Raw genomic sequence first — 18,979 nt, forward strand, 5'->3', positions numbered from 1 at the left:
TTCTCATGCTGCTAATAAACACATACCCAAGACTGGGTAATTTATAAAAGAAAGAGGTTTAAGGCACTGACAGTTCCACATGGCTGGGGAGGCCTCAAAATCATGGTGGGAAGCAAAGGCACTTCTTGTCTTATGTTGCCGTAGGCAAGAGGGAGCTTGTGCAGGGGAACCTCCATTTACAAAATCATCAGCTCTCATGAGACTTATTCACTACCACAAGAACAGTATGGGGGAAACCACCACGATTCAATTATCTCCACCTGGCCCCGCCCTTGACATGTGGGGATTATTACAAGTCAAGGTGAGATTTGGGTGGGGACACTGCCAAACTATATCACCAACACTTTTTCTCAGCCATGGCAAAATGAGAAACACTCTGGGTAACAGCACAAAAGCAAATGCCAGACTGTTTTGTATATTTCATCTTTTTGGTCCTAATAGAGAATTTTTAGAGAATTCTTTGATATTTCAGTTTTTAATCAAAATGAAACATTTGGAATTAAAAAAAATAAGAACTCCTAAAACCCATTAGTCTCTCAAGTTGTCAAATCAGTGGGCAGAGATGTGTCAGCATTTCTTGTCCATCTCAGCCTGAGAATTGCAATCATGGAGAAATGTTCTGTGAAATCCACTTTACTCCACCTCTGTTGGGGATGATACTTTATTGGTTCTCAAACTTTAAAATGCATCAGAATCACCAGCAAGACTTGTTAAAACAAGATTGCTGGGTCTTGCCACTCAAGAGTTTCTGATTCAATACATCTGAGTTGGAGCCTGGGCGTCTGCATTCTCCAGGATGCTGATGCTTGCTGGTTTGGAGACCACCCTGTGACAATCACGGACACAGGAGAATACGCACAGCTGGTTCTCACAATGGTGGAGAAAACAGGGTCCCCATCTTCTCCCAGAGTCATGGATCTTTCTTGCCAACATTCTGCATTCTCATACCAGGCATCCAAGGATGTGACATTATGTCTTTTCTGCCTGTGGTTCTGACTTTTGCTTTGTTTCAAGTCTTGCTTACTTCTAACCTACTCAAGAGCTAGCATGCATTCAGGTCAAATCATACCTGGTAAGGAATTATGTGCTCTACTACCCAAATGTCTTGTCCTGATGGCAGGACCTTCATTCCCTTCTGAACATTTGCTTCTAAATGTTATCAAGGTTTTTAGAAACAGAAGTGAAATAACAAAATGGAGAAACTATGCATATTTGCATCTATTCAGCATCCAGACACCTAAATGTCTATTAGGCACTCTTTCCAGATGCATTTTCTGCCTTGGGGGAGTGCTTCATAAATCTAGATAGAGTGTGAATGTCAGTGGATGGATTACCTGCAATTTTTCTATGATCTCATCTCACGTGGTCCTCTAATGGCCAAAATAATCAGGAGCAGTTTTCCACATTTAACAATAACTCTTTTTAAGTTCTGAAACTTAATGGCATTAGCTGAGGCAGAACTGTTCAAGGAAACCAAAGGAAACATCAATTACGACACACAGCAGGTGCTGACAGTGAATGTTGTGCTAGAGGCCATAAATCTATGTCTTAACATTGGTAGAATATGATGTGTTCAGTAAGACCATTCTTACTGCCTTCTGCCTGCAGGCTTTCCAAACGCCTGACATGGCTACCTGATGTTATTCAATCTCACCAGGCCAACTGGCTGCTAGAGCTCAGCAAAGAAAAACTATCAACTGGCTTTTTATTAAGAAAGATTAGGCAGAGAAGGGGACATGGGTTTGGGAGCCATACAGACTTAACTACTGGATTCTTGGAATCACTTCACAATTATTGCTAGTTTTGGAATACATACCTGAGAATAACTCTATAAAGTCACAAAAGCCAGTGTGTATCTAGGCTGGTGGAGGGGCAAATAAAAAAAAAAAAAAAAACCTTTCATCCAGTTGTCTAGCACCAGAAAACCTTTAGCCTGAGTGGCAGTCCAATCTCTCAGCAGCTCCACCTTTCGAGCCAGATACACACACAGCCATTCACATGCACCAAATTTCACTTCAGAGAAACCATAACTGGACAATGGCCTGTGACACACAAAACTGAGGAGGTGGCAGTAATTATCTCAGCAATTCTGTCAGCAAAGACACTAGCACTTACAGGCCTAACTAGGCTCCATCCTGGAGTTTATGAGGAGTCTATCACTATCCCCTAACAGAGGACACAGGAAAGAAATGTGCCAGCCCTTCTCAGCAGAGACTTGCAACGAATTCAGACCCCTCGCCAATGCTGTCAGAGACAGCAAGAGGTGGTACAGCTGCTGGACCCATGACTTCAGGCACATGCTGAATGGAGCATGTTACCCTGCTCTCCTTCAAAGCTGCAGTTGCTCACTCTTCTGCCCCCAATCAGACATTTCCAGTTTGCTTGAAAATGCTATTTTCACTAAACATTTTAGAAATGGTGCTCTCTTTCCTAGGTGCCTGCAATGTTCCACCCTTTATCGCCACCACCATTCTTCATAGGCCAGGAAGTCATTTGCTATGTTCCAAATTGAGTAGTTTATTCAAGTGCCTGCCACTGCTGGAGAAGAATGTGAACAAGTCTTTGGAAAAGCACATAAACGTTGGCAATTGTAAAAGCTACTTTCTTGACTTCCTATGAAAGAACATTTAGTCTGCACTGCCATCCAGAACTGATTTTCTTCTTTTCTTGTGACTTCATGATATATGGTGTGAAATGGATGAGGCGGTCACCATAAGGTGTAACTCTATGTTTCTATCACACACAAAAAAAGTAGGTTTAAAGATGCCACTTTAGACTAATGTCCATGAACATAAATATTTATTCCTAAGGGTCCTATTCCCAGCTTGATTTTAGATGTGTTCATCTCTTTGCTTAACTAAGCACCTCTCTACAACATCAACAATTATCTTGGCATGTAAATATGAATTGAAGCTGGGCCCCCAAGTGAGAATTCTGTTATTCAAATACACCTGTAGAAATCCAAACATATTATTTTATATATTCACTTATTGGCACACAGGAAGACCATTATACATCAAAAGAGGGGAATAAACAAATTGATATGATTAATAACAGACACATGCCACCTTAATAAATGTATCTGCTGACAGTTTATCTAACTGTGGACTTTTGCCTAAATAAAGCATCATATTCAACTATCTACAATTTAAATGTAAATTCCTGGCATTCATGATTCTGATGGTTGATTTTATGTGTCAGGTTGACAAGGTGAGAGGCAGCCTAGACATCTGGTGAAGAATGTTTCTGGTGAGGGTGTTTCTGGGTGAGTTTAACACCTGCATCAGGTTACTGAGCAAAGCAGATTGCCCTCCCTAATGCAGGTGGGCCTTGTCCAATAGAATGAAGGCTGAATACAACAAAGAGACTGGTAATTCCCCTTGCCTGACCGCTTCTGAACTGGGACATTGTTTTTTGTTTTTCTTTTTGTTTTCCTGGCCTTCAGACATGAACTGAAATATCAGCTCTTCCTGGGTCTTGAGCCTGCTGCCTTTACAACTGGAACCACACCAGCACAGGCTCTTCTGGTCTCCACTTTGCCAACTGCAGATCTTGGGACCTGCCAGCCTCCATACATGTGGGCCAATTCCTTATAATAAATCTTTGTGTGTGTGCACACACATATCATATTGGTTCTGTTTCTCTGGAGAACTCTAGTACAATAAGTTTCCCACATTTGAGCATCTGTCTATCTTGGAACCTTCTCTGTTACTACTCTTTCAAAACAAATGCTCAATTAGCATCAACACATTATATTAGGTTGGTGCAAAATTGTGTATTTTGCCATTGTCAATTTTGCACCAACCTAATACCTTACCACTATCTCCTAAACAACTGAAAGTCCCTCCTGCAAACTGACATCAGTACTGTCTTCTGTGCCTAGCATCCCATCCCACTTGCCTCTGCTCAGAGAAGGATTGTACCTTCTTTCCGGAAAGCCCAGCTCAAGGCTTGCTTTCTCAAAGGACTCACCCCAATCACCTAGCCTATATTGATACTATCATCTGTATCATTGACTTGACTCTTATGGTAAATACTGGTTATATACCAGGTTCTCAATAACACTGTCTCACTCCATGTCATCTGGTTATAACACCGATGAGAAAAATATGTCAATTTCTAGCCAGTGCCACTGTCTGTGTGGAGTTTGCACATTCTCCCCATGTCTGTGAGGGTTTTCTCCAGGTACCTTGGTTCCCTAACACATCCCAAAGATCTGCATGACAGGTTAATGGGATTCTCTCAACTGTTCCATTGTAAGTGAGTGTGGGGCTATGTGAGTGCACTCTGCAGTGGAAAGGCGTCCTGTCCAGGGCGGTTCCCACCTGTGTCCTGAGCTGCCAATATAGGCTCTGACTACTTGTGATGCTAAGCAGGAATAAGCAGATTGGAAAAGGAATGAATACAAATTATAAAAATTCATAAAGTATACAATAATCATCCAAATGCACAATAAATAATGCTATACAGGCCAGGGAGAGTGGCTCACATCTGTAATCCCAGCAGTCTGGGAGGCCAAGGCGGGCAGATCACTTGAGGCCAGAAGTTTGAGATCAGCCTTACCAGCATGGCAAAATCCTGTCTCTATTAAAAATACAGAAATTAGCCAGGCGTGGTGGCACATGCCTGTAATTCCAGCTACACAGGAGGCTGAGGCATGAGAATCACTTAAACCCGGGAGGTGGAGGTTGCAGTGAGCTGAGATCGTGCCACTGCACTCCAGCCTGGGCAACACAGCAAGATTGTCTCAAAAAAACATAAAAAAAAAAGCTGTATAAAAGTACTTGGGGAGCCTGCCATATTTGTAATTTTTTTCACTATACGAATATTCTTTCTATATTTAAAATATTTAATGCTTTTTTCCTATTAGTCCACAAATATCTTCATGAGGAATAAAGGCAGTGCTTTTAATAGTGTCATGTTTTAATTTTAAAAAATTGATACATAAAAATTTCACATAATTGTGGAGTACATGTAATATTTTGATGCATGTATACAATGTGTAATAATCAAATCAGGGTAATTGGGGCTTCCAACCCCTTACCCTTCTCAGTCTCTGGTAACCACCATTCTACTCTCTAACTCCATGAGATCAACTTTTTTAGCTCCAACATATGAGTAGAACCTGTAACATTTGTGATTCTGTGCCCGCCTTGTTTAATTTAACATAATGTCTTCCAGGCTCACCCATGTTGCTTCAAATGACAAAACTTCATTTTTTAATGGCAGAATAATATTCTTTTGTGTATATACACTATATTTTACTTATCCATTCATCCATTGATGGACACTGGGTTGACTCTGTATCTTCACTATTGTAAATAGAACTGCAATAAATATGAGAGTGCAAATCTCTCTTCAATATACTTATTTCCTCTCTTTTGCAACATATCCAAATACCCAGCAGTGGGATTGCTGGATTATACAGTAGTTCTATTTTTAGTTTTAGAGGAACCTCTATATTGCCTTCCATAACGGCTACACTAATTTACATTCCCACCAACATTGACATGAGAATTCTCCTTTCTCTGCATCCTTGCCAGTATCTGTTATATTTTTCTTTGGATAATAGCCACATTAACTGTGATGAAAAGTTATCTCATTGTGGTTTTGATCTGCACTTCTCTAATGATTGGTGATGTTGAGCATTTTTTTCGTACAGCTGCAGGCCATTTGAATGTCTGCTTTTGAGAAATGTTCACTTAGGTCACTGGCTCATTTTTAAATCAGATTTTTGTTATTGTTGTTGGGTTGTTTGAGTTCCTCATATATTCTAGCTATTAATCCCTACTTATCCAATGGATAGATTGCAAATAATTTCTCCCATTCTGTAGGTTGTCTCTTCACTTTCTTGATTGTCTCCTTTGCTGTGCAGCTTTTTAAAAAATCTGAATTGTCTATTTTTTGCTTTGGTTCCCACGTGTTTTCAATATTTTAACAAAAAATATTTGCCCAGACCAATGAGGTACCAAAGCAATTCTCCTACATTTTCTTTAAGCAGTTTCATAGTTTCAGTCTTAGATTTAAGTCTTTACATCATTTTGATTTGAGTTTTATATTTGGTGATGGGGGTCTAGTTTTATTATTCTGCATGCAGAGATCCAGTTTTCTTAACACTATTTATTGAAGAGACTGTCATCTCCCTATCATATGCTCTTGAAGCCTTTATCAAAAATGAGTTGACTATAAATATGTAGATTTATTAACAGGTTCTCTTCTGTTCCGTTGGTCTATGTGTCTGTTTTTATGCAGCACCATGCTGTTTTGCTTATTATAGCTTTGTAGCATATTGTCAAATCAGGTGGTGGGATGCCTTTAGCCTTGTTCTTTTTGCTAAGATTGCTCTGGTTATTCAGGATTTTCTGTGGTTTCATATGAATATCAGGATTGTTTTTCTATTTCTGTGAACAATGTCATTTGTATTTTGTTAGGGATTGCAATGAATCTATGGATTGCTTTAGGTAATACAGGTATTTTAAGAATATTATTTAATAATTCTTCTAATCCATACACATGTAATATCTTTTCATTTTTGGTGTTTTCAATTCCTTTCATTAGTGTTTTAGAGGTTTCACTGTAGAAAACTTTCATTTATTTAAATTTATCCCTAGGTATTTTATTTTTTTGGTAACTACTGTAAATACGATAGCTTTCTCGATTTCATTTTCAGATTGTTTGCTGTTTATGTATAGAAATGCTACCGACTTTTGTTATGTTGATATTATACCCTGCATCATTATTGAAATTGATTACACGTTCTAATAGCTTTTTAATAGTTTTTAAGGTATTTCTAAATATAAGATCATGTCATCTGCAAACAAGGACAATCTGACTTCTTCCTTTCCAATTTGGAGACTTTTATTTTTTTTCTCTAGCTTGATTTCTCTGGCCATGACTTCCATTACTATGTTGAATGAAAGTGATGAAAATGGGCATCCTTGTCTTGTTCCAGATTTTAGAGGAAAAGCTTCAAATTATTCTGCTTGGTATGATGTTAGCTGTATGTCATATATTGCCTTTAAAATTCTGAGGTATGTCCAAGTTCGTTGAAAGACTTTATCATGAGGAGATATTAAATTTTATCAAAAGCTTTTTCTGCACCTATAGAGATGATCATATGACTTTTGTCTTTTATACTATTGATGTAGTGTATCACATTCATTGATTTGCGTATGTTGAACCATCCTTTTTCCCCTGGGATAAATCTCACTTGATCATGGTGTATTTTTTTTTTTAAGAAAGAAAGAGAAAGAAAAAAAGGAAAAAAAAGAGTAAATGGATAACTTCAACATGCTTTACCTATCAAGAAATAAAAGCTTTTGTCTCTCTTACAAGACCTTGAAGAGAACTAAACACAGCAGACTAAGCAATAATGAACTTTCTGAAATCACTACATAGTAAAAACCTTCAGAAGCCCAGAAAAACCAAGGAATACTGGAATTAGAAAGACTATTTTTGAGAGCCATGTGACAGACCAAGCAGCCCACCCCACAAGGATCCCTTCAGCAAGCAAAGAACAAAGGAAAAAAGCTCTCACTTGACATGTTCTCAAAACAATTTGCCTGCTAAATGTTAAAGCTATCACCCTCATGTACAACAAAAACACTGTTCTTAGTACACAACAATAAAATGGGAAGCACTCAGACTGCATGCTCTCCGTCTTACTCTCCCAGAGGAAGACAAGAACAATTATCAATGGCACATGGCAGGTGCAGTGAAGCAACACCAAGAGTCAGCTTCATGCTCAGGAGAGAACACTGTGCCTCCTCCTCATGGTTTCCAGTGCTCTACCCATTCAGAGAAACTTCTCTAGTAATGAACTATAGAAATGATCCCTGAAAGTATAGTCTTTGTAACTTTTTAATGTGCTGTTGGATTTACTATGTTAATATTTTGTTGGGGATTTTTACACTTATGTTCATGATGATGATGCCTGTAGTTGTCTTATTTGTTACATCCTTGTCTGGTTTTGGTATCAGGGTTATGCTTGCCTATTACAATGAGTTAGGAAGAATTCTCTCCTTTTCTAATTTTTGGAATAATTGTAGAAGAATCCGTCTCAATTCTAATTTATAAATTTGGTAGAATTCAGTGGTAAAGCCATCTGATCCTGGGCTTTTCTTTGTTGGGAGGCTTTTTATTACTGATTCAATCTCATTGCTAATTATTGGTCTGCACAGGTTTTCTATTTCTTCCTCATTCTATCTTGGTTGATTATATGTGTCCAGGAATCTGTTGTTGTTAGTTGCTCCTAATAGTCTCTAATGATTCTATTTCTGTGGTATCAATTGTAATGTCTCCTTTTTGTTCTAATTTTTTTTGGGTCTTTTCTGTTTTTCTCTTGGTCTAGCTAAAGGTTTATCTATTTTATCTTTTCAGAAAACCAACGTTTTCATTTTGTTAATCTCTTTTAGTCTCTATTTTTGTCTCCATTTCATTTGGTTCTGCTCTGATATTTATTATTTCCTCCCCTCTACTAATTTTTTATTTGGTTTGTTCTTGCTTTTCTTGGTTTCTTGAGGTACATCATTAGATTATTTGAAATTTTTCTACTTTTTGATGTAGGTATTTATTACTATAAACTTCCCTCTTAGAACTGCTTTTGTGAAATCCTATAGGTTTTGGTATGTTGTCTTTCCATTTTCATTTGTTTCAATTTTTTTATTTCCTTCTTCACTTCTTCATTAACTCAATTATCATTCAGGACCGTATTATTTAATTTCCATATTTTTTCCAGGTTCCAACATTTCTCTTGCTACTGATTTGTAGTTTATTCCATTGTGTTCTGATAAAATACTTGAAGTGATTTTGACTTTTTTATATTTATGGAAGTATGTTTTGTTGCATAACATATAGTGTAACCTGGAGAAAATTCCACGTGCTGACGAGAAGAAGGTGTATTCTGCAGTTGTCGGATGAAAGGTTCTGTAATGTCTGCTAGGTCCATGTGGTCTGTAGGGTAGTTTAAGTCCAATATTTCTCTGTTGATTTTCTGTCTAGGTTATCTATCTAATGCTGCAAGCAAGTTTGGTGTTGAAGTCCCCATCTATTATTGTAACGGAGTCTATTTCTTCCATTAGCGCTAATGATATTTGCTTTATATATCTTGTGCACCAGTGTTGGGGGGGGGTGTGTGTTATTTATATCCTCTTGCTGAATTGATCCCTTTATAATTATGTACTGATCTTGTCTCTTTTTATGTTTTTTGACTTAAAGTTCTAGTTTGTCTAAGTATAGTAACTACTGAAGACTTTTGGTTTCTTTTTGCATAAATTATTTTTTCCCATCTCTTCACTTTCAATCTATATGTCTTTATAGGTGAGGTCAGTTTCTTGTGGGCAGAATATGGTTGGGTCTTGCTATATTATATATTTTTATCCATTCAGTGAGTCCATATCTTTTAATTGGGAGATTTAAACTGTTTATATGCAAGGTTATTAATAGGTGAGAACTTATTCCTGTCATTTTCTTCATTGCTTTTTGTTTGTTTTGTAAATCCTTTATTCATTTCTTCCTCTCTGATGTTTATCTTTGAGATTTGGTAGCTTTCTGTAGTAATAACATTTCATTCCTTTCGGTTTCTCATATACGTATCTGCTCTTTCAATAAGTTATATATTTTAGTGTGTGTTCACGGTGATGGAGAACATCCTTTCACTTCCAGATGTAGGTCTCTCTTAAGCATTTCTCATATAGTTAGTCTAGTGGTGACAAATCCCATCAGTTTTTGTTTGTCTAGGAAACACTTTGTATCTCCTTACGTTGTGAAGGACACATTTGGTGAATATAGTATTCTTCACCAGGAGTCTTTTTCTTGCTTTCAGTACTTTGAATATATCACTCAATTTTCTCCTGACCTATATGGTTTCTGCTGAGAAATCTGCTGTTAATCTGATGGGAATTCTCTTACATGTGACTTGATGCTTTTCTCTTTCTATTGTTTAGAATTCTCTCTTTAACTTTTGACAGTTTAACTATAATGTGCCTCAAAGAGGAGACTTATGTGTTAAGTATATTCAGAAGTCTTTAAGCCTCCTGTATTTGGATGTCTATATCTCTTTTAAGATTTAAGAAATTTTTATTATTTCAGGTTTCATAGGTTTTTCAATGCTTTTTTCTATCTCTTCTCCTCTGGCATTCACAATAGTTGAATGCTTGTTCACTTGATGGTGACCAATATGCCATTTAGGCTTTCTTTTTAAAATTATTTTTTCATTCATTTATGTCTGACTGGGTTATTTCAAAAGACCTATCTTTAAGTTTGGTCATTCTTTCTTCTGCTTGACCTAATCCACTGTTGAAGGTGTCAACTGTATTGTTATTTCATTCATTAAATTTTTCAGTGCCAGGAATCCTTTTTTATGATATGTCATTAATTTTTTTTAATTGTGTGGTGGTAGGATGGTAACAGATGTTCATAATAACTTTGTTTGTAAATATGTATTCTTTGATTTAACCCACCAATACTACTACTACTACTGCCATCATTCACTGATTCACCAAAAATTGAATAAATAATTGTCTTACTTGTTTTTATTAATCTTTCTTACATTTACACATAGTTCACATTTGTTTCAATATTTAACATTAGAAGGTTTTTGGGTCTTTATTTTGAAGGTTGGTGATGTTTTCTTGACCAGAAATATCACATAGTAACTTAACTCATTTATATTAATTAGCCTATGGTAAAATTGGTTTTGATATACAATGTTTTCCTTAAAGTCATAGTTTCCCAGAACCTATCAATGACAATAAGTTAGGACTTCCTGTACCATACTACCAGTTTTCTGTGTGTTAACGTTTTGTTTCTCAAATAAACTACAAATTCATGCACAACTCTTTGTTGCCCCTGGTCCCTGGATCTACTGTCTACCCACCTGTGTGTGTTTACTGATGATGATGACAAGAAAGCTATTTAGAGGTATCAGCAAATGTGAAGTTTGGCTTCTCACTTCTGCCATTTAAGTGTACAAAGGAAGTACTTCTGAACCTCAAAGAAGCACTGAGTGAAACAACAATGCTTTGACACTTAATCTCATCAATTTCTGTGGATAAATCTTCTCTAATGAAGCAATTATTTGATTGTAGTAAGATTTTCCATTGCCTCCATGCTCAAAGAAGTGAATGATACAGGCAGATAGTTCAAAAAAAAATTACACTTTTGTAGTCAAAATATCTTGTTAAACAGCATCATACCCAGAACCCCAAAAGATAAAACAGTTTTTAGTGCAGGTGCTCTGGTGGAAGCAGGAATGAGGTTATAATAACTCCCTCTCCTACCCACTCAGGGCACGGTACTGAGGAAAATACACATCAGTTTTACACAAAGTAGCTCTTGTTCCTTAATGGAGTCACAGATTCTTTTTCTTTTTGACTAACTTTCTTTACCTTATCATATATCTTTTTCTGGAGGCTGGTCGATGGTTTAAAAAGCTTTTCCTATGCCCAAGAAACATCATATTGGATAAATACCTCTAGATACTTTGTTAATCTCCTGAGAATCTGAAACATCATCCATGTATCTCATGATGGGTTCTTTCCTATGGTTTTCCTGTTAAGTTTTTGGCTTCCTACTCACATCCCATAACTTATGGGCCTTTATAACATTCACTGCTCATTTTTTTCTGGGAATCAGAAACCATGTGGACAATCAGCAAAATCCTTTGTGTCAGTTACTAATGAGAACAAGCTCTCCCGGGTCAGGCAGCTAAGATTTTATTAGTTTAAAACTAAACCAAACCTAAGATGCTCACAAAGTTGCTAGATTGGGTTGCTACTGAAAATATAAATCTGCTTGGTGCAGCTGGTTCCTTTCATTCAGGAAAATTATTTGCTGCAAGGATGTTAATGAAATTAGACCCTGCGATTCTATTATGTGCTACTGCCTTGCAAACCAATATTTCCGTTTTACTTTACTACTTCTGAAGATTGCCTTAGATTTGCCTCTGTTCTTTGCCACCTCATCTCCCTCCATTCCTCCCTTCTTTTAGCTTTCCTTCTCTCTCTCCTTTCTTTTCTTTATAGTCATAAGCCATTTTCTAGTCACAAATAATAATAATTCCATTGACATTACTGGTAAGGTCAGTACAATCCTCAGGTGGTTAAAGGCATGGTGTCCCTTAAATAAAACAACCACGACATCCCCTATTTTGCATTATTTCTCACTTTAGCACAGTTATCAACATAAATCATGTTTAACAGTGAGTGAGGTGTAAAGTGTTTGTAAGAGAATTTTTTTAAAGTTTCCCCAATGCTCTCATGAAATCCTTCTTAAGGTCATGGAAGATGCAGAAAAGCAAATTAAGAACCTCATTCATGGTTTCTTCATTCTCAAGAATATATTGCTATTAACTGTAAGAATACAAATTCACTGATTCCACTGAATTACACTCAATTATACTGGGTCAGTAAGCTTAAAGCAAACCAGAAGCTTAATCTGAATCATTTTCACAAGGCCTCCATTAGCTATAGCAATCATTCATGTAAGAAACCATTACTACACCCTGTCACCTACAAAACCTGGCACACTGAGACAAGCTTCCTGCAATCCACCCATCCCTCGTCCCCCAGGCCCCACCATCATGTATACACAGAGAACTGGGCTGACATTAACACAGAGTCTATCCTTGAAGAAAAAAACAACTTTTAAAAAGGCAGCATGAATGGAGAAGGCACTTCTCTGTCTCAGTGATCAGTGTAGACTGTCTACATGTATACCTCCTCTGTTTAAGCCTGAAGGACAGAAGGCTAAGAGCTTCATCTCCATGAATCAATGCCAATCAGCATTGCCATCCTTCTGGGAAGAACTCCTGAATCATAAAAATAACCCGGTTGAGGCTTTTTACCCTAAAAGATTTTGGCTGAATATTGAATAATTTTTATATTCATATTTTTAATATTTGTAAGTAGTTATCACTCAAAAATACTATCATTGAAACCATTTAGTACACAGCAACCTATTTGTGACATTATCCAAAGTAAGTCAACATAGTCTCTTCTTATTAAGAGAATATAACCTAAAATAAACTAGCTACAGTGAAGGAACAGGAGAATCAAACCACAGAACACACTTAGCGCACACACACAAACACACATGATTCTTCACACTGCAAAAATACAAAGGCATTGGTGCATTTTGCATGACAGTTAGTGTTAGGATAGATGGAAAGAGTAAATGTTCAGAAAATATCAGGAGTGGTCAGGGTGCAGTGGCTCATGCCTGTAATCCCAGCACTTTGGGAGGCTGAGGCCAGTGAATCACACGAGGCCAGGAGTTCAAGACCAGCATGGCCAACATGGTGAAACTCTATCTCAACTAAAAATACAAAAATTAGCCAGGCGTGGTGGTGCATGCCTGTAATTCCAGCTACTTGGAAGGCTGAGGCATGAGACTCACTTGAACCCAGGAGGCGGAGGTTACAGTGAGCCGAAGGTTACAGTGAGCCGAGATCGTGCCATTGCACTCCAGCCTGGGCAACAGAGCAAGACTGTCTCAAAAGAATAAAAAGAAGAAGAAGAAGGAAGAAAATGTCAGGCGAAAACATCATCCTGAGAAAAGAGAAAGCTTTGAAGAGCTTCACAAAAGAAGCGAGCAAAGGTGAGGCCCGTGAGAGGTGAAGTGAGGAGTATGAGAGCAGATGGTGGCCAGTGAATAATATATGAATGGTTTTCCTACTCCGGAAACTTATAGAAAGTGTGAGGAAGTAAATCAATTCAACATTAAAAATGTTAACCAGAAGTTTTAAGAAAAATGTTAACCAAGAAGAATTGGCTATGCTAGAAAAACTGAAGTCAACAAGTGGACAGGAGGTTATCTAGCAGGATGAAGTGAATAAATCCCATATGCATAGTGGGTGGACAGGAATCCTGCAGCTTCTTGTTTGGAAGTAAGAACATACAGAAGTGCTTCTTACTATGCTTACATGTCCTGCTCAAGGAGTCATGGCTAAATTTTAATTAGTGTTAAGAAATAAACATTAACATGCACTGTAAATAAAGCACTATGTTAAGATGAACCAAGATGGTGGTTTGGGGCTAATAATAGCAATATGGAAGAAAGGTGAGCATAAATTTCAGTGGAACCTGCAAGCCTCCGATATACTGCCCATGGTTTGGTACAGTAATGCCAGTTACTAGAAGTCATTTAATTTTTCCTGTTACTTTGCCTGTAACTAGGAAATTTAAAAAAAAAAATTAGCCACACCCATCACATTGCTGCTCTCTCAGGTTTGTGTCAGTGGTAATTAGGATAAATGTAATAGCCACAAAAACAAATATAGAGTGAATTTACAACTTACCTAAGACCAACAAGTATTAATTGAATATGTATTAATAATAATAAGCAATATGTACTTAAATAAAGGTACTATATTCTCTAACCTTACCAATAGTTATTTGCTCTATAGATGATTTTCCCCATTCTTACGTTGAACTTGATCTCCAATCTGACATTTTCTGGGGCCTAAATCTAACTTGTATCAAAAGCCCTTTGAAATCAAACAGATATTGTACATTAATGTTCATAGTAGCATTATTCAAAATAATCAAAAGGTGGAAGCAACCAAAATGCCCATCAACAGGTGAAAGAATAAACAAAATGTGGTATATCCATCCAATGGAATATGACTCAGCCACTAAAAGTAAGGAAATTTTAATATATGCTACCAACATGAATAGATCTTGAAAATATCATGCTTGTTGAAATAAGTCAGACACGTGGAAAACCATGGTATGATTCCACTTGTATGAGATACCCAGAATATGCATATTCACAGAGAAAGAAAATAGAATAAAAGTTGTCTGGGACTAGGTAGAGGGGAGGAGTGGAGGTTGTCGTTTTAAGTACAGGGCTTTAGTAAGGGATGATACCAATGTTTAGGATATAGATCGTGGTGACAGTTACACAATATTATGAATGCATTTAATGGCACTGAATTGTACATTTACAATGGTTAAACTGATAAATATTTTTATGTATACTTTATTACAATAAAAAATAAAAAATTTTAAAGCCCTTTTCATTTGTTTTAATCAAAATTAGAAAGGGCCTAATTTTAAAACCATAAACTAATGAAAGGATTATGTTAATTTTACCAAAAACTTCAGATCATTGAAAGTATCTCTAAATCATTTGCATTTTCTTTTTTGTTTGTTTGGTTTTTTTTTTTTTTGAGATAAGGTCTAGCTCAGAATTTGAAATGAACATGATAACAGATCCCCTAGCTCTGTCACCCAAGCTGGAGTGCAGTAGCATGATCGCAGCTCACTGCAGCCTGAACCTCCCAGGCTCAAGCGATCCTCCTGCCTTAGCATCCTAAGTAACTGGGAGGACAGGCACGTGCCACCAAGCCTGGTTAATTTTTTTTTTTTTGTAGACACAGGGTCTCACTATGTTGTCCAGGCTGTTCCTGAACTCCTGGACTCAAGTGATCCCCTGCCTCCCCTCTCAAAGTGCTGGGATTACAGGCATGAGCCACTGTGCCTGCTATCATTTCCATTTTCAAGTACATATTTGTTTGTGAAGATATCAAGAAAGAATGAAAAGTTTCTGTTTACTTAAAATTTCAAAATAAATCCATGAGGACTGTGAACAAAAGTGAATCATAATGCTGACTCTGAAAAAATGGTTTTAATCTTTAGTAGGTTTTTAAAATTAGATGTGATTTAATGGGTATTAAATCTACTTACTTTTTATGAGTTTTCTAAACCAGATAAAATAGAAATGAAAGCACCTCCCAGGTTAATTTCACCATCAGCCCCAGTTGTGCCCTGGAGAGTCTAGGGGTCCCCATTCCCCATCCTTTATCCCTGTGAGAATAACAGAGATCGGTTTGCTGTAAGTTTGTCTCCACTCACTGCAGATCATGGACCTAGTGGAATGACAGGGAGCCTGCCAAGAAACATTCATGACTAATCTTCCCCCAGTCACTGATTCTCATGTCTGTTATACGTTAAGTATTCTGAAGCAAGAGCTTATGTTATTAATAATTTAAAAACAATTATATATAATAAATGTTTCTCCACTTGCTCCCTTACTGGTGGCTTAGCCAGCTTCAACCCACTAACATCATCATAACCAAGTCAACTTTCCTCTGACTGTAAGAATAATTCTTCTAAAACAATATTTAAACACAACTGACCAAGGGTTTACATAAACTTTTACACTTGTTTCTCAAGAGATCTACTGTGGGCAGTAGAGAATTAAAGACAGATTTTTGGAGGACAGTTACAGCTCAAAAGCGCTGTGTCTAACTGACAGTCCCCATGTTGGGGTTACCAGCTGAATAAATTTTCCAGGGCTGCCATAAACAAGTACCTTAGACTGAGTGGCTTAAACAATAAGCACATTTTCTACAGTTATGGAGGCTGGAAGCCCAAGATCAAGACATTGGCAGGGTTACTTTCTACTGGGATCTCTCTCCTTGGCTTGCTGATGTGTTCTCCCTGTGTCCTCCCATGGTCTTCTCTCTGTACAATGCCTGTATCCTAATCTCCTCTTCTTACAAAGACACCATTCATAATGGATTATCACATTTTAAGTTAATTATCCTCTTAAAGACCCTATCCAAATATAGTCACAATCTATAATACTGGGGTTAGGACTTCAGCATATGAATCAAGGAGGAACACAAATTCAGTCCAAAACACCAACTCAGACCTCCATTATAAATTAGTGTCTATAAAGATATTTTCCAATTTTTAAAACATTTGCTAAATTTAGGCCATTTTAGTTCACAATTTTGCCCTGAACTTGCATATGGATGTTGAGTTACTCTAGCACCAGGTGCTATGGCTGAACCTCTCACAGACCACGACATCTTCATTCACCGGCCTTGGCTGGGGATGTGCATGTACTCTTCTCCATGTCAGGGCACAGGCTTCCAATCCTCACCAAAACAATGCTAGCTCATTCTGGCACCAAAAGGCCATGGGAAACACTGCCCAGGCAACAGCTGGCAATCACAGATTTGAATAAGTTCTACTGTGTTTCTCTGTATTGCTCTAAGAATGGACCAGAACCGTACAGTACAAAATATTCCTAAGTGACCAGGTACATAAAAGTAAGGAATCTGCTTTTCTCTTTCCTGAGAAAATGAAACACATTTCAAAACCCTGTAAAAGGCTTTAATTCTTGTATGCGTCAGTCTGAGCTAAGCTGCTTTAAATCCTGTTACGCACTACTGAGGACTTGAACTATAGGGGATCTGTTATCATATTCATTTCAAATTCTGATAACCTCTCCAGAATTTTTCTAAAATGCTTTTAGTCCATCTATTTGAGCATTGGGCCTTAGACAGCTCTCCTTTTATCTTCAAACTTCAAAGCATAACTTTGAAACAAAGGTTTACTTTTCTGCGGAATTCTGAAAGTTTTATACTGTCAGGGACAATCAGTTGGAGTTTTTTGAAATGTATCCCAACTCAGAAATAACTCATTTGCATTAGGGTTTGTGTACATTCAAACTCTACAACTATTCTAGAGTCCACCTATCCCCTGGACACTACTTGAAGTTTACTCTTTAAATACTAATCATGAAAGAATGAATAAGACCTACTATTTGATAGCACAACAGGGTGACTATCATCAATAATAACTGAATTGTACATTTTAAAATGGATAAATGCTTGAGGGGATGGAAACTCCATTCTCTGAGATGTGGTTATTCTGCATTGCATGCCTGTATCAAAACATCTCATTTACCCCATATATACATATATACATATATATATATTTACCCCATATATATATTTACCCCATATATGTATATATTTATATATGTATATATATTTATATGTATATATATTTATATGTATATATTTATATATGTATATATTTATATGTATATATTTATATATGTATATATTTATATGTATGTTTATATATGTATATGTTTATATATGTATATGTTTATATATGTATATATAATTATATATGTATATGTTTGTATATGTATATATTTATATGTATATATAATTATATATGTATATATTTATATGTATATATAATTATATATGTATATATTTATATACGTATATATAATTATATATGTATATATTTATATACGTATATATAATTATATGTATATATTTATATACGTATATACAATTATATGTATATATTTATATACGTATATACAATTATATGTATATATTTATATACGTATATACAATTATATGTATATATTTATATACGTATATACAATTATATGTATATATTTATATACGTATATACAATTATATGTATATATTTATATACGTATATACAATTATATGTATATATTTATATACGTATATACAATTATATGTATATATTTATATATGTATATATAATTATATGTATATATTTATATATGTATATATAATTATATATGTATATATTTATATATGTATATATAATTATATATGTATATATTTATATTTATCCCATATATGTATATACTTTTATATATGTATATATAATTATATATGTATATATATATTTACCCCATATATACATATATGGGGTGTGTGTGTGTGTGGGTGTGTGCATATATATATATATATGGGGCATATATATATGGAGCATATATATATACTACCCACAAAAATTAAAAATTAAAAAAATTAAAAAATATTAATCACGAAGGTAGATTTTCTAAATATTTAATACAGCTCTACAGATTTGAAATTTTTAGTCCCGTAGCAATGAAGTAGCTACATCACAGCAGAAAGAACCCAGTTGGGAGTCAGGAAACACTTGGGATTGTATTGAGCTTTGTGTGACCTCTGAATACCATTTAACCTCTTTGAACCCAAGCTTCCTGAGTTGGAAAATGAGGATAGCGTTATCTCTCTTGCAATCATTACGAGGATTAGGTAAGAAAACGGATGTGGTGGTACCTTATAAACTCTAATGCCCTCAAGAAGGTGGTTGCATTTTTCTTGACTCTTTGGTGACTATGGTGGCTGATCAGCAGTGATCACTGCCCTTGCTTTGTTAGA

At 36.1% G+C, this 18,979-nt stretch overlaps 1 protein-coding gene and 1 non-coding gene across 15 annotated transcripts in view; both read right to left on the minus strand.

Moving 5' to 3' along the window:
* The window catches only part of PTPRM (protein tyrosine phosphatase receptor type M), an 826,360-nt gene that overhangs the window by 396,880 nt on the left and 410,501 nt on the right, over nt 1–18,979 (minus strand). The window lies entirely within an intron of this gene.
* On the minus strand, nt 7,636–7,851 carry LOC112206321 (small nucleolar RNA U3). The gene has a single exon (XR_002940548.1). It is a non-coding gene; the product is annotated as a small nucleolar RNA U3 (small nucleolar RNA).

Source organism: Pan troglodytes, chromosome 17 (genome assembly GCF_028858775.2).
Source record: "Pan troglodytes isolate AG18354 chromosome 17, NHGRI_mPanTro3-v2.0_pri, whole genome shotgun sequence".
Classification (NCBI taxonomy): domain Eukaryota; kingdom Metazoa; phylum Chordata; class Mammalia; order Primates; family Hominidae; genus Pan; species Pan troglodytes.